Source organism: Uranotaenia lowii, chromosome 3, assembly GCF_029784155.1.
Source record: "Uranotaenia lowii strain MFRU-FL chromosome 3, ASM2978415v1, whole genome shotgun sequence".
Lineage (NCBI taxonomy): Eukaryota > Metazoa > Arthropoda > Insecta > Diptera > Culicidae > Uranotaenia > Uranotaenia lowii.
Window position 1 is genome coordinate 220,456,799 of NC_073693.1, and position 12,402 is coordinate 220,469,200.

At 33.5% G+C, this 12,402-nt stretch overlaps 1 protein-coding gene across 7 annotated transcripts in view; it reads left to right on the plus strand.

The window, feature by feature from the left end:
- The window catches only part of LOC129750864 (uncharacterized), a 165,054-nt gene that overhangs the window by 43,796 nt on the left and 108,856 nt on the right, over positions 1 to 12,402 (plus strand). Inside the window, exon 1 of one of the 7 annotated variants that reach the window (XM_055745984.1) lies at positions 5,418 to 5,980. The exons of the other annotated variants lie outside the window; for them this stretch is intronic. The gene's annotated coding sequence lies outside the window, so the exon portion shown is untranslated. Of the gene's footprint in view, positions 1 to 5,417; positions 5,981 to 12,402 lie in introns of those variants that run through there. 7 annotated transcript variants of the gene reach the window in all.

A 12,402-nucleotide genomic window follows, 5' to 3' on the forward strand; every position in this document is an offset into this window, starting at 1 on the left:
TTTATGAAAAAAAGCATATGAACGAGTTATGAAATGATGCCGGATTTGGTGGAAAAAAAATATATTCAGCCTAATTCAAGGTTCATTTAAAAGAAAAAGAATAAAACTGAAATAATGAGCGAGTCGTGAGGACAGCTTGACCATGTTCTCTATTTCAAGCGGGTTGAAAGGGCAGCTTGAAATTGGAAGACGAGTTGCGAGGACAGCCGGCAAAGATTTCAAGCAAGTTGAGAGAACAACTTTAAATTGAAGAGCGAGTTTAGAGCACAGCCTGAACATATCCATATAAATTTCGAGCGAGTTGAGAGTGCAGCTTGAAATAGAAAAGGCGAGTTGAGAGGACAGCCTAAACAAATAGATAGATATACAAGCGAGTTGAAAGGATAGCTTGAAATTCAGAGGCGAGTTGAAAGGACAGCCTGAACATATCGATAAGCGAGTTTAGAGGACAGCTTGAAATTTAAAGGCCAGTTGAAAGGACAGCCTGAACAGATCGATAAAAATTTCAAGGGTGTTGAGAGAGCAGCTTAAAATAGAAAAGGCGAGTTGAGAGGACATCCTGAACATATAGATAAAAATACAAGCGAGTTGAGAGGATAGCTTGAATTCCAGAGGCGAGTTGAAAGGACAGCCTGAAAACATCGATGAAAATTCAAGCGATTTAAGAGAACAGCTTGATATTGGCGAGTTAATAGGACAGCCTGAACAAATCAGTAGACATTTCAAGCGAGTTGAGAGGACAGCCTGAACATATCGATAGAAATATCAAGCAAGTTTAGGCTCAGCTCAGGTCATCTTTAAATCTTATCAAATTGAATCAAAGCAATCGAAAGATTCCTTTTAATTCAACCACGGTAAATGAAAAGTTCATATACCGGTATTTCGATAGCAACTTACTACCTTCTTCAGTGAACGTTTTCGATTGAAAAAAAAAAAGTGAAAGTTTCTATCGAAATACCGGTATATGAACTTTTCATTTACCGTGGTTGAATTAAAAGGAATCTTTCGATTGCTTTGATTCAGTTGAATCATTCAACCAAGTAGGTTCACAACACAACAGGGCTTATCAAATTTATAATCAAGCGGGTTGAGAGGGCAGCTTGAGATAAGACAGCAATTCAAAGCGAGTCGAGAGAACAGCTTGTAATAAGATTCAACTATGAAGCGAATTGAAAGAACAGCATGAAATTAAGAAATTTTGTTAAGAGGACAGCTTAAGTATCTGATCAAATAAATAATCAGCCGGGTTAGGAGACTTCTTGAGATAAAAGAGAACAGTGAGGCGAGTCTAGAGAACAACCTGAACAAATTGTAGAAATTATCAAGTTAAAAAAAAGTGTTTGTGAGTGGAAAGTACAAAGAATAATAAAATATAAATATGTTATAAAAATAAATTCTCAAAACAAACGAGTTGCGAGGACATTTTAATATAAGAGTAAACAGGGATGAAAGTCGAGGGACTGCTAGAATTATTTGTTTATGTTTTTGAATTGAGAATACAGCTTGAAATGAGAAAAAGGCACATTGAGAGGATAGCCCAATATTTAATCGATTTAAACCAAGAGGTTATGTGAAAAGTTTGAAATAAAAAATGAATTTCAAGGTGAATTGAGAATACAACTTCAAATTGTACAGCAAGTGAGAATGAAAATAGATGAATATGAGAGAACGATAAATTCCAGGAACGATTAGGATAACTGACCAAATGTTGTTTTCTGTTCAGTAGTTCGAATTTAGACAAAGTGAAACAAACGAGAGAGAAAATCACAGAGAAGAGAGTCTGTATTTATTGTTCACAATTTGTAAGAGGATAAATTTGTACCGAAATGCAAAATCTATGAGAAAGAAAATTTACTCAAATGTGCTAACTTTTTGTGTACTTGGGGATGATTTCTGTTAACGAGTAATATCAAATTATACAGCAATTCTAGGTTTGCTGGTGATTTACACAATTTTATACAACGTGGTTACACGTAATTTATGAAGAACAGTTACCAATCATTTGCATTTCTTCGAAAAGGAGAATAGATTGAGTCCCGGGTAGTGTTATAGAATTTTATTTTTTAGATAGTTAGCTATTTTGGCACAATTTCACGGAGCATTTAGCAACCATTGGCGATGTGGAAATGTGTTCTACGGAGCCACGCCTGTGATCGTGGAATTTGAAATTGAAATGATGATAATGAGAAATGATAGATCAAAATAAATTTTTGAAGAAGCTATTGAGAGATGTGTTTAAAAAAATAGAAACATTTCAGATTCAACGATTAAAGGTGGATGTGAGTAGTAGATCAAGCTAAGCTAAGCTAAGTTAGCTATTGTGGCACAGTTGTCGCTAAAATTGTTAAGACGTTAAGAAGGCGCTCCTAAACATCAATGAGCGTAAGGGGCTGGTCCGGTTGGCTTACCCCCACTATTCATCAGAAGATGCTGTGATTCTCTGGCACTACCCGTGAGCATACTATTTAATAAGTCTTTGGAAACTTTAACGTTCCACATACTTTGGAAAATTGCAGCGATCTCACCCATTCATACATCCGGTAACGTTCATCTTGTGGGAAACTATCGAGGCATATCTATTTTAAACTGCTTGGCAAAGGTATTCGAGCTGAAAATTTTCAACCAAATGAGTTTAATCTCATCACGTATCATCGACGAATGTCACCACGGATTCCCCAAAAGAGATCAACGTCAACGAACATGATGGTGTACATCCCAACTCATCAGTAAGTCTCTTTGTAACAAAAAACAAGTCGATGCAATTTATGTAGATTTTGCCAAGCCGTTTTATCGACTGCCCCACAAATTGCTTCTCGCTAAGCTTGAAAAAATCTGATTCCCCTGGTGGTTAGTCATGTGGCTCGAGTCATACCTTAAAGATAGAACTGCATTCATCAGGCAAGGTCATACGCAATCTCAAACCTTCGCCGTCCCTTCTGAAGTACCTCAAGGGAGCAATTTGGGCCCATTGCTTTTTAATCTCTTAATGAACGACCTTTACGCGCTGATTGACTCGGAGATAATCTTCTATGCTGACGATTTAAAAATGTGTCGCTCTATCACAGATTCTAATGACTGCTTGTCACTTCAGAAAGACTTCGATAAGCTTGTTCATTGGTGCCGAGTGAATGGAATAGAATCTTAAAAAATGCAAAATCCTGACTTTTACCAGATGCAAGATTGTGATAACCCATTATTACCGAGCGGATGATTCAGCACTTGAAAAGGTTGAATCAGTACGGGATCTTGGAGTGATCCTAGACAAATCACTCACATTCAAGGAACATCTAGCCTTAACCGTGGCAAAAGCAAAAACAGTGTTGGGATTCATCGTACGCCACACTAAAGGATTCAGTGACATCACCACTTCAAAAGTACTCTACTGTCTTTGACTATAACATCCAAATTTGGGCATCTACATCCATAAGCAGAATAAAGCTGCTTGAGTCAGTGCAGAAACGTTTCTTGAAATATGCACTTCCAAACCTACCCTGGAATGAACCACAGCAGCTTTCCATGTATAACTCTCGATGTGGAATTCTGGACATCGAATCAGTTTTTTATTGCTTAACAACTTTTAGGAACTCAAGATTGAAAAGCAGACTATCCAAATGAAAAAGCAGTACCACCCAAGGTGTTACGTATGAAACCCATGAAAAGTTCTTTTACGGTTCATTGGAAAACAGACAACAATGTGACTTTTGGTTACTTGGGAGGAATTAAAGTGTCTTTTTGAAAAAAAAAACTTTTTTGAATTAATTATTTTATTGGTGCATCCTATAACCATTGCAAAACGGTTCCTTAGGGAAGTATTCTTGGTCCATTTGTTTTAGACATATTATAAACCCTATGCTCTCAGTAGCTACATAAGCTATTGAACTTTGAAAACCCGGTGTACTTTTGTTGTTGCCTCGCGTTGTTTTAGCTTGTATCGACAGACTGCTTTAAGTAGCTGTATTGTACTAAGTACAAGCAAGTCGCGTCGCTCTTGTCCGGTTCTAACACGCTCTTTTCAGCTTCCCTTCTAAACCGGATCGAAGCTTTGTTAACCTTCCAAAGCCGTTCGCTAAATATCCGTTTCGGGGAAATATGCGTTGTAATTTGATTTCGTTCTCCTGGCTGTAAATGTTAACCGATTTTGATGATATTATATTCATTTCATTTAATTCATTTGATCATTATTTTCATAGAACATACTTGGTCTGTCAAAACTACCAGTTCATCAGTATATTGGAATGATGATAAAGATGTTTGAAATGTGCGCTTCGGGTCATATTGACCCGAATGGCTTTGGAGGGTTAAACTCTCGGCGTCGACGGCGGCTGTTTCGTACTCTACAATAAAAACAGCTGATTTTTCGCTTAATCAACGACAGCGACGGCGTCCATCGAAAGACGTCGGCGGCTGTCGTCTTCTTTCTTAACCATCTACGACAACCTATCGGTCGCAAAGCTACTTACTAGCGGTTGCAGTCTTTCGGTGTCTCGGCAGATGGATGGACTTAGTTAGTACATATACGACTTCGGTTCTTCGATTGGTGCGTGAGGACTTTGGCGCTGTTTCGATTTGATTGCGTTGCGCTTTGTGGAAGAAAAACCATTGATAACGAACGAATGTCCGACCAGCGGCAACAACAATACACGGGCGTTGCGCCGATTTGATTCTGTGGGAACAAAGCCAAGGAAGTGATCGGCTGAGATTTGTGTGAGATGCGCTTTGAGAGATATGGGTAGATAGTAGCTTCGGCGTAATATTAAACTCGTAGTGCAAGTTTTTAAGAGAGGGGATTTGATTGTTGATTTGATAGAAAGGTTCCGATGAAAAATTGTTGCCGAAAAGGTCTTCAAAGTGGTTTAACAGTCGAAGCTGATCGGTCGTTATTCTGAAGCAACAACAAAAAGAAAAAAAATCTTAAAATGTTATTTTGGTGTTATTTTTATCATTCGAAAAATTGAATTTTCGCGCGGTCAACGAATTGTAGCGAACGGTGAATTTCCATCTGTGCTAGTGCGTTTTTTTGTTGTTGTTGTTGTTCATTATTCAATTTGGCCAACGTTTTTGTTTGCAAACAAACATGACCGGCCATATGTTGATGACGGTCGCATGTAATTAATCGGTTAAAAATAGCGACCTTCCGACATTGTAGGTATTGGTTGGGGTAGTTGACAGCAAAAAGGTGGCAAAAAGTGTTCTGGTTGTGTGGTTTTTGTTTTCTTCGAAAACGAAAACATTGTTGTGTCTCTTGAGTTGATAGCTTTTCGGTAACGAGTTTTAGAAGCCCACAGAAGAAAAGTGATACATTGAATGCGTTCAAGCTTAAGGGCGGATTAATTACCAGTGAGCAACATTCTGAATTCGATACGTTATTATTTGACCTTTAATCAAGCTTATTGTTAATTGCGACTGTTTTGGTTTTCGAATACCACCAGAAAAAAATCTCTATCAGTCTTGAACCGAGTGTTTCTGCAGCAATTCGAAGAAAAAATTGTCACATAAATCTTCTTCAAATAACAAAAGGATCACCAAAAAAAGATAAACGCGCACACACAATAGCACGTGTTGTTGCATCATTGATTGCTGCAGCGGAGTAACGTTTTGTGAAAACAACTGACGACGCCGATGATGGTGATGGTTATTCAACACAACAACAGTGAGAAAGAATAATATTTTTTCTGAATTTGGTCGGTTCAGAACGAAGAGCTGATCAACGATAAACAATCATCATCACAAAGAGTGTCATCTTTCTCAGTCGTGACGAATTGGAGCAAGTTCGAGAGTTGAAGAGTTGCAGGTGGTGTTGAATTTCAGTTATTCGAAGTACGAGTGTCTATTTGGATGTTTGAAGAAAAAAAGAAAAAGGAAATCAATGTGATTCATCCATATCAGTTAACGGAAACACAAAGTAATGAAGTGGTTATTTCCATTACCTATTGATTATCTGGAAGCTAACAGTGCAGTGTAATGAGAAATGCAAACAACGGTAAATAATTTTAAAACATATGTATTTTAAAGATAGTATTTAGATGTTTTAAGAGTTTATAGATTTCCATACATACATTTCTGAATTAATATTCCAACCAATTTTAATTTTAAGCTTTCAACCTGTAGATGGAATTCCCATCCATGGTTTCTTTTTTCAACATAACTGAAATATGTACTTGATTATAAATCGGAAGAGAATTCAAATTCTGAAGTATGAGTTCTGATTCTTAATACAAAGCAGAGCTGGTATAGATAAATTCTTGTATAAAATCCGAATTTATCTCGGAAATTTTTATTTTCGGTGTTGATTTTTAGCCTTGAATTCCTTGTGCATGATTTGATTCGATGATTTAAGCTATTCAGATAAGGATTTTTGTCTTGGCAATGGACTGTATTTTTGGCGAACAAATTGAAAAACACTCTTAATTAGCACTACTATTTTCCTCTTTATTATTCTCAACTTTTTCTCAAACATTTACTTTGGAAGGTCACTTGTTGGTAGGTTACTTTCGAGACGGACGAAACAAAAACACGCGGATCAGATTAACAACTAAACTCACATCACGGCGCGCGCTTCCTTTTAAATCAGTTAGAATATTCTGGAAAGACTCCATACAGACAATGGTTTCCCGCCAGGATTGTTCTGGAATCTTCTGTGCACGCGCATGGAATAAACGGCTGAAATTTCTAGAACCTTCTAAATAAAATCTAATAAAATGAAATAATAACGTATTTTTCTGGATCATTTGAGAATTTTCTAGATCTTTCGAATAAGTTTTTTACGCTGAAAATATCCAGAGATTATTCAAGCCCATTAGCTTGAACAATTTTGAATTCAAAATTTGAATATTTAGATTTGAATCTTTGCTGGTTCCTTTGATAAAGTTTCCGTTTGTCAAAGAAAATTCAAAAGTTTACGGTTCTGCATCACGGAATGCATTTAAGTTCGTTAAGTTCGTTTTGAATGATGATTCTTATTACATTAGTGTAAAGCATTTTTGAAATAAATAAACTGAAGATCATTTTTTTTTGTTTCGATTATACTCGTTTTACCATCTTTATGGCATTCGCGACTTTATCAACGTTACAGTTGGCGGATCGTTATTGAAAAACTTATCCGGTACAACTGTGTTCGATGTTTACTCTTGGGCTCGAACTCGCGGACATCGGCTCAGGAGACAACAGACTTGCCAACTGAGCTATATCACAAGCCCAGAAGATCATTTAAATTGGAAATCGGGCCCCGAATCCTAAAATTAAAATCAAACAAATCTCAATAGAACAGTTTTTGAGTTATGCTCCAAATATTAAATTTTGGTAAAATTAAAAAAAAGTACTTGTACTCAAATTCATACCTCAGACTGAATAACACTAATTTCAAATCTCTTTTTTGCATATTTTTGTTATCGATCATCTGAACTTCATTTTTGCGTATGATCAACATTATTGTTGATATAAGTGTCTTTATGATAGCAAATAATTATAAAAATCGAATTATTTTAAAGAAAATTTTGTTTCAGCGAAAGTTTTAGACTCAATTCTAACATTTAAAATATCTGATTTTCTATTGGCCGTAGAAATAAATTTAAATCAAAGATTTCAAGTGGTTATTTATCAAAATTGGTTGAAAAATTTCGAAGTTTGGTTTATTTTACCATAACAATATTTTTCGCATTTTTAAATAATTTATCGAACCGCGTTGTACTTATCATAGTATAGGAGGAATTAAACATGGTAAATCTCACTCGCTCCAAGTCAAAATTAATTTGTAGCTTACAAGAAGGTCGCATGTCAAATTTCAGAGCGATCTGACCATGGTGAGGGGTTACTAGAGTCTCAATCGTAAATATGATTTTAAGGTATTTTGCTCGGGAGGAACAAAAAATACTGGTTTATCAATAATACCTTTTTTCCCACTAGCCGATTGCTTTTTATGAATAATTTTCTTTAAGCCTAGAAGTTATTATTGAAACACCAGTATTTTTTGTTCCTGCCGAGCAAAATACCTTAAAATCCTATTTACGTTTGAGACTCAAGCAACCCCTCCCTATGGTCAGATCATTCTGAAATTTGCATGTGACTTACTGGTAAGCTAATAAATAATTTTGACTTGGAGCGAGTGAGATTTACCATGTTTAATTCTTCCTATACTATGATAAGAACACCGCGGTTCGTTAAATTATCAAAAATGCAAAAAAAACTGTTATGGTAAACTTACCATAACTGTTTCCATTTTCTACCGATTATTTATATGTTACCTTCGAGTCTAAAACTTTCACTGAAACAAAATTTTCTCTAAAAAAAATCCTTTTTTCATAATTTTTCCGATCATAAAGTCACTTATATCAACAATAATGTTGATCATACGCAAAAATGAAGTTCAGATGATCGATAGCAAATTAATTCACCTTTAATATGCAAAAGAGAGATTTCAAATTAGTTTTATGCAGTCAGAGATATTTGATTGAATTTGTATACAAATACTTTTTTTCTAAATTTTTCAAAATTCCATAGTTGGAGCATAAATCAAAAACTGTTCTACTGAGATTTTTTTGAATTTCATTTTCGGATTCAGCGTAAGATTGCACAGTAATTTTTTTTTAAATTTTGTAAACAAGTGTTATCGTTTAATGGGGTAAATAAGAACGGAGTGGGATATATTTAAATAGGACAAAGATAGAAAAAACCAGAAGCTAAATTTTTCACAAATCGTAAACATAATCAGCCTTTTTCCTGGCTTAGATTTCCCCTTTTAAAAAGGAATAATAATCTTATCTATATTGTCAATCAATAATTGTTTATTTAAGCTTGCTCCTTTTCTTCTCGCGCGTATTCGGGTTGGGCAAGTCAGCTGTTTTTTAACTTAAAACCTGACTAAATGTGGACATTTGATTTCAGAAGTTTGAACCCAAAATTTGGGTAATAACCTGGAAATTTGGTCAAAAATCTGAATCTAAAATAAAACTTTATTCCTTAAAAAAACCAGCCGATTTCGAATTTATTTTAGCTTTCTAAATATCGTTTACTTGCTGGAAAATGTTTGTGGTTGGTTGAAAAAAATGTTTTTCTCGAAAAAAATTTTTTTTTTAAATTGTGAACAAAATATATGAAAAAATATAAGAGTTTCAAAATTTGGATTTTTCAGCTTGGATGTAATAAAAATATTGACGAAAAAGTGTTATTGATGAAAATGTGCATATTCTGAAAAGAATTTCAAAATTAACAATAAAAACTAGTTTGAAATATCGACAAAAGTTCCTGGCAACACTGTAGAAAACTAACAAAAGCACTAGTGCAAAGGTCTATTTTCTATGATAATTCCAATCGAAGACAGGATGCAATTTTGAGTTGAGAATATTAGAATCTTCAGAGCCAAAGGGGTATGAGTGACAAAATGGTTTTTGAGTTAATGATGCCAAACGATTTATCATATTTTAAACTATATGGGAAAAGCAGGCTTTTTGCGCCTTTATAGCATAATACCTATTCTATCGAATATTTCAACAAATATGTGGATAAAAACTGTATACACATGAGCCGACATCTGTTTATAACACATTGGAGTAGTTTTTAAGTTGAAATCGAGAAACCGATTTTATTATAAAAGTTGTCTAAATTGCCGAGCCTCAAACCATGCGGATGAAATACGCCTATTGGTGGTTTAAGCAAATTTCAGTTTTACTGGCAATATTTTAGTATAATTATATTGAAAATGCTTGTAACTGATAACTCTCTTTGACCTTTATAATTTTAAAGTTAGGATTGCCGTACTATGGTATATGTTCAGTAGACCGTTGCCTAAATTAACTTTTCGCTCCCATATGTTTCTTCGATGTCTTTTGGGTCACCACCAAGCATTAGTGTAAAATTTCAGATGATTTGGTTGATTCCTGAATTAGCGCAACGCGTTTCAATTTTATATGGGAGCAGTAATTTTTGCAAATACTCATCCAGAAAATTCAAATAAGCTTCGATCAGGCTAATTCTTATTACAATTTTCATAAGCAGGGTCTTATGAATCGCTTTTTAGAGTGCAAAATTATTTTCATAAGAATCTTATGGAATTCTTTCAGCTTTCATAAAAAAAAACTTATGAATACGTGATTATGTGCTTATGTGTGTGACCATGGTGTAATTTCGAACAAATATGCCGAAAAAATAAAATGAAAGTTTTTACCATCAATTTGTTTGAAGTTTTTACATTAAACATGACATTTCATGTTTCCATAAGACCCTCTTATGAAAATCAACAACCTCTCATTGAAGAAGGTGTTCATCTGAAGAATTTATTCGCGTCATAAAATCTTATGAATTTCAATGATTTTTCTTATGGCGTCAGTTCATAAGAGAATCTTATGGCATACTTAAGCGTATTTTCCTTAGTGTTGAAATGAAGTTTGTCTTACATTATTGGTTTTGCCTATTTTTAAGATTTATTTTTTGCTAACTTGAAAAGAAGATAAGTAATTCATGAAAAAAGTTACAACCTTTTCAAAATAAAAAATCTGAATCGATTGAAAAGTTAAAAAAAAAGGCAGTCTTTGCTTTCTAGGGCTTTCAATAATTCCATAAAATATTTTTGCAAAGGTTATATAAATAAACAAGCTTATTGGCTATGTAAAGCTTTTTTTGCGATTTTTTATTTGCATCCTACACTAAAATAGCTTTCAAATAAGCAGTCAAAAACGCTAAAATAAAAAAAAAGTATTTTGAAAAACATTTTTTTTGAATAACATTTAATATTTTTTCTAGGGTACATGTTAGGTTTGTGGTTTGTTAACATAAATGTAATGCAAGAACTTGTTTATTTATTTACTAGAATCAAAGAATATTAATCATCCAAAGTTATATTTTTCTGAACTTTCAGTACATCTTTGGTGATTTTTTAATGAAATTTTGTTTTCCGAAACAACAAACAAAATTAAATCTCGTAAAATTCAGGACTCAACGAACCGCTTCCAAAAATTTATTTTCTATTTTGCAATTATTTATTAATTTCAAATTTCCATACAATGTTTGCAAAAACACTCCCTTATTTCACTTTTTTATCATTATTTAACCTTCATAAAAGCTTCAATTTTATTCATTTTTCATGTTCGTCTGAATAAGATAGAAATATCTCCCAATTTTTGTTTGGGCTTCCTTACGTATAATTTTTGAAAGTCAAAATTTTACATCAAAAAGTATCAAAACTTTGTATGAATTTTTAATTTTTTGAGTTTGTAAATTCATAATATTCGTTTATGCCTAGTATTCATAGCGTATTACCCACGAAATGCATTGATTTGATAAGTTGTTTTACCTGCTAGGCGCATTGAGAAACATTTTTCCCTATTTATTGAACTTTTCAGATTAGAATTTTATTTACATGCTTTTACGTTCAAAAGAAAAATAATCATTATCGCACTTATACCCCTTTGGCTCCAAGAGCCTTTCATTGTTTCTTTTTCATAATTCATTGGTGCTTCAGACACCTTTGGGTTTAGTCTTGGAAAAAAAAAACACTAAATGTTTTAGTCATTGTTGAATGTACGTAACATTGTTAAATTGAGAAAAAACACACATATTCATTATGAAATGAAAAAAAGGTTATTTGCTGTGTTATCTAAAAATATTCTATCTCAGCATCTGATTTTCAGTTTTTGAGACTATGTTACGAAAATTATTCATTTATCTTGATCTTGTAACGTTCCTTTTAATTCTTATTTTATACCATTTCAGAATTTGAAACGCACTTTAGCTTTTCAGGACCATAACTTATTCAAAAATTCTGTAAGTACGGTCACATCAGATCGACAAGTAGGAAGTAAGAATAATCAAACACTCTGTAATGTATTTTTAATTTCTTTAAAAAATGTTTGCTACCACGTAGATAAATCTAAAATTTCTGGAACCTATAGAAAGCAAGTCAGAAAATAAATTTTATGTTTTTTTAAAGTACATTGTTGAATAATAAAGTCTAACTTTTTTCTCTCAGTTTTAAACTGTATTCTGTCTTTAATTTAAATAAACCTAGAAAATAGAACTTTAAACCAGTGCTTTTGGAATTTGCTACAGTGTTGTCAGTAACTTTTACGGATGTTTCAAGCTTAATTTTATTGTGGTTTTTTAAATTTCCTTCAAGAAAATGATATTTTGAAATTTTAGGAAATTATTATCAGTGAAAACTTTAAAATCTTCTTTTATCTTTTGTAAATGTTCTAGGCTCCTCGATCGATTTTTTCTCTAAATAGTGCATTGGATAGAAGAAAGTCTTCTCGATTATGTGAAACATTTTCAAAAAAATTGTTTTCAAAGGTCTCAAAAAAGGCAAAAAGCATCACCACATCGCGTTTTCATGGGAATTCATAAAATATTTTGGTTTAGATAGTCTATTCTAAATCTATAAATCTATTTTACTTATCTTCTTTATTAAGCTGG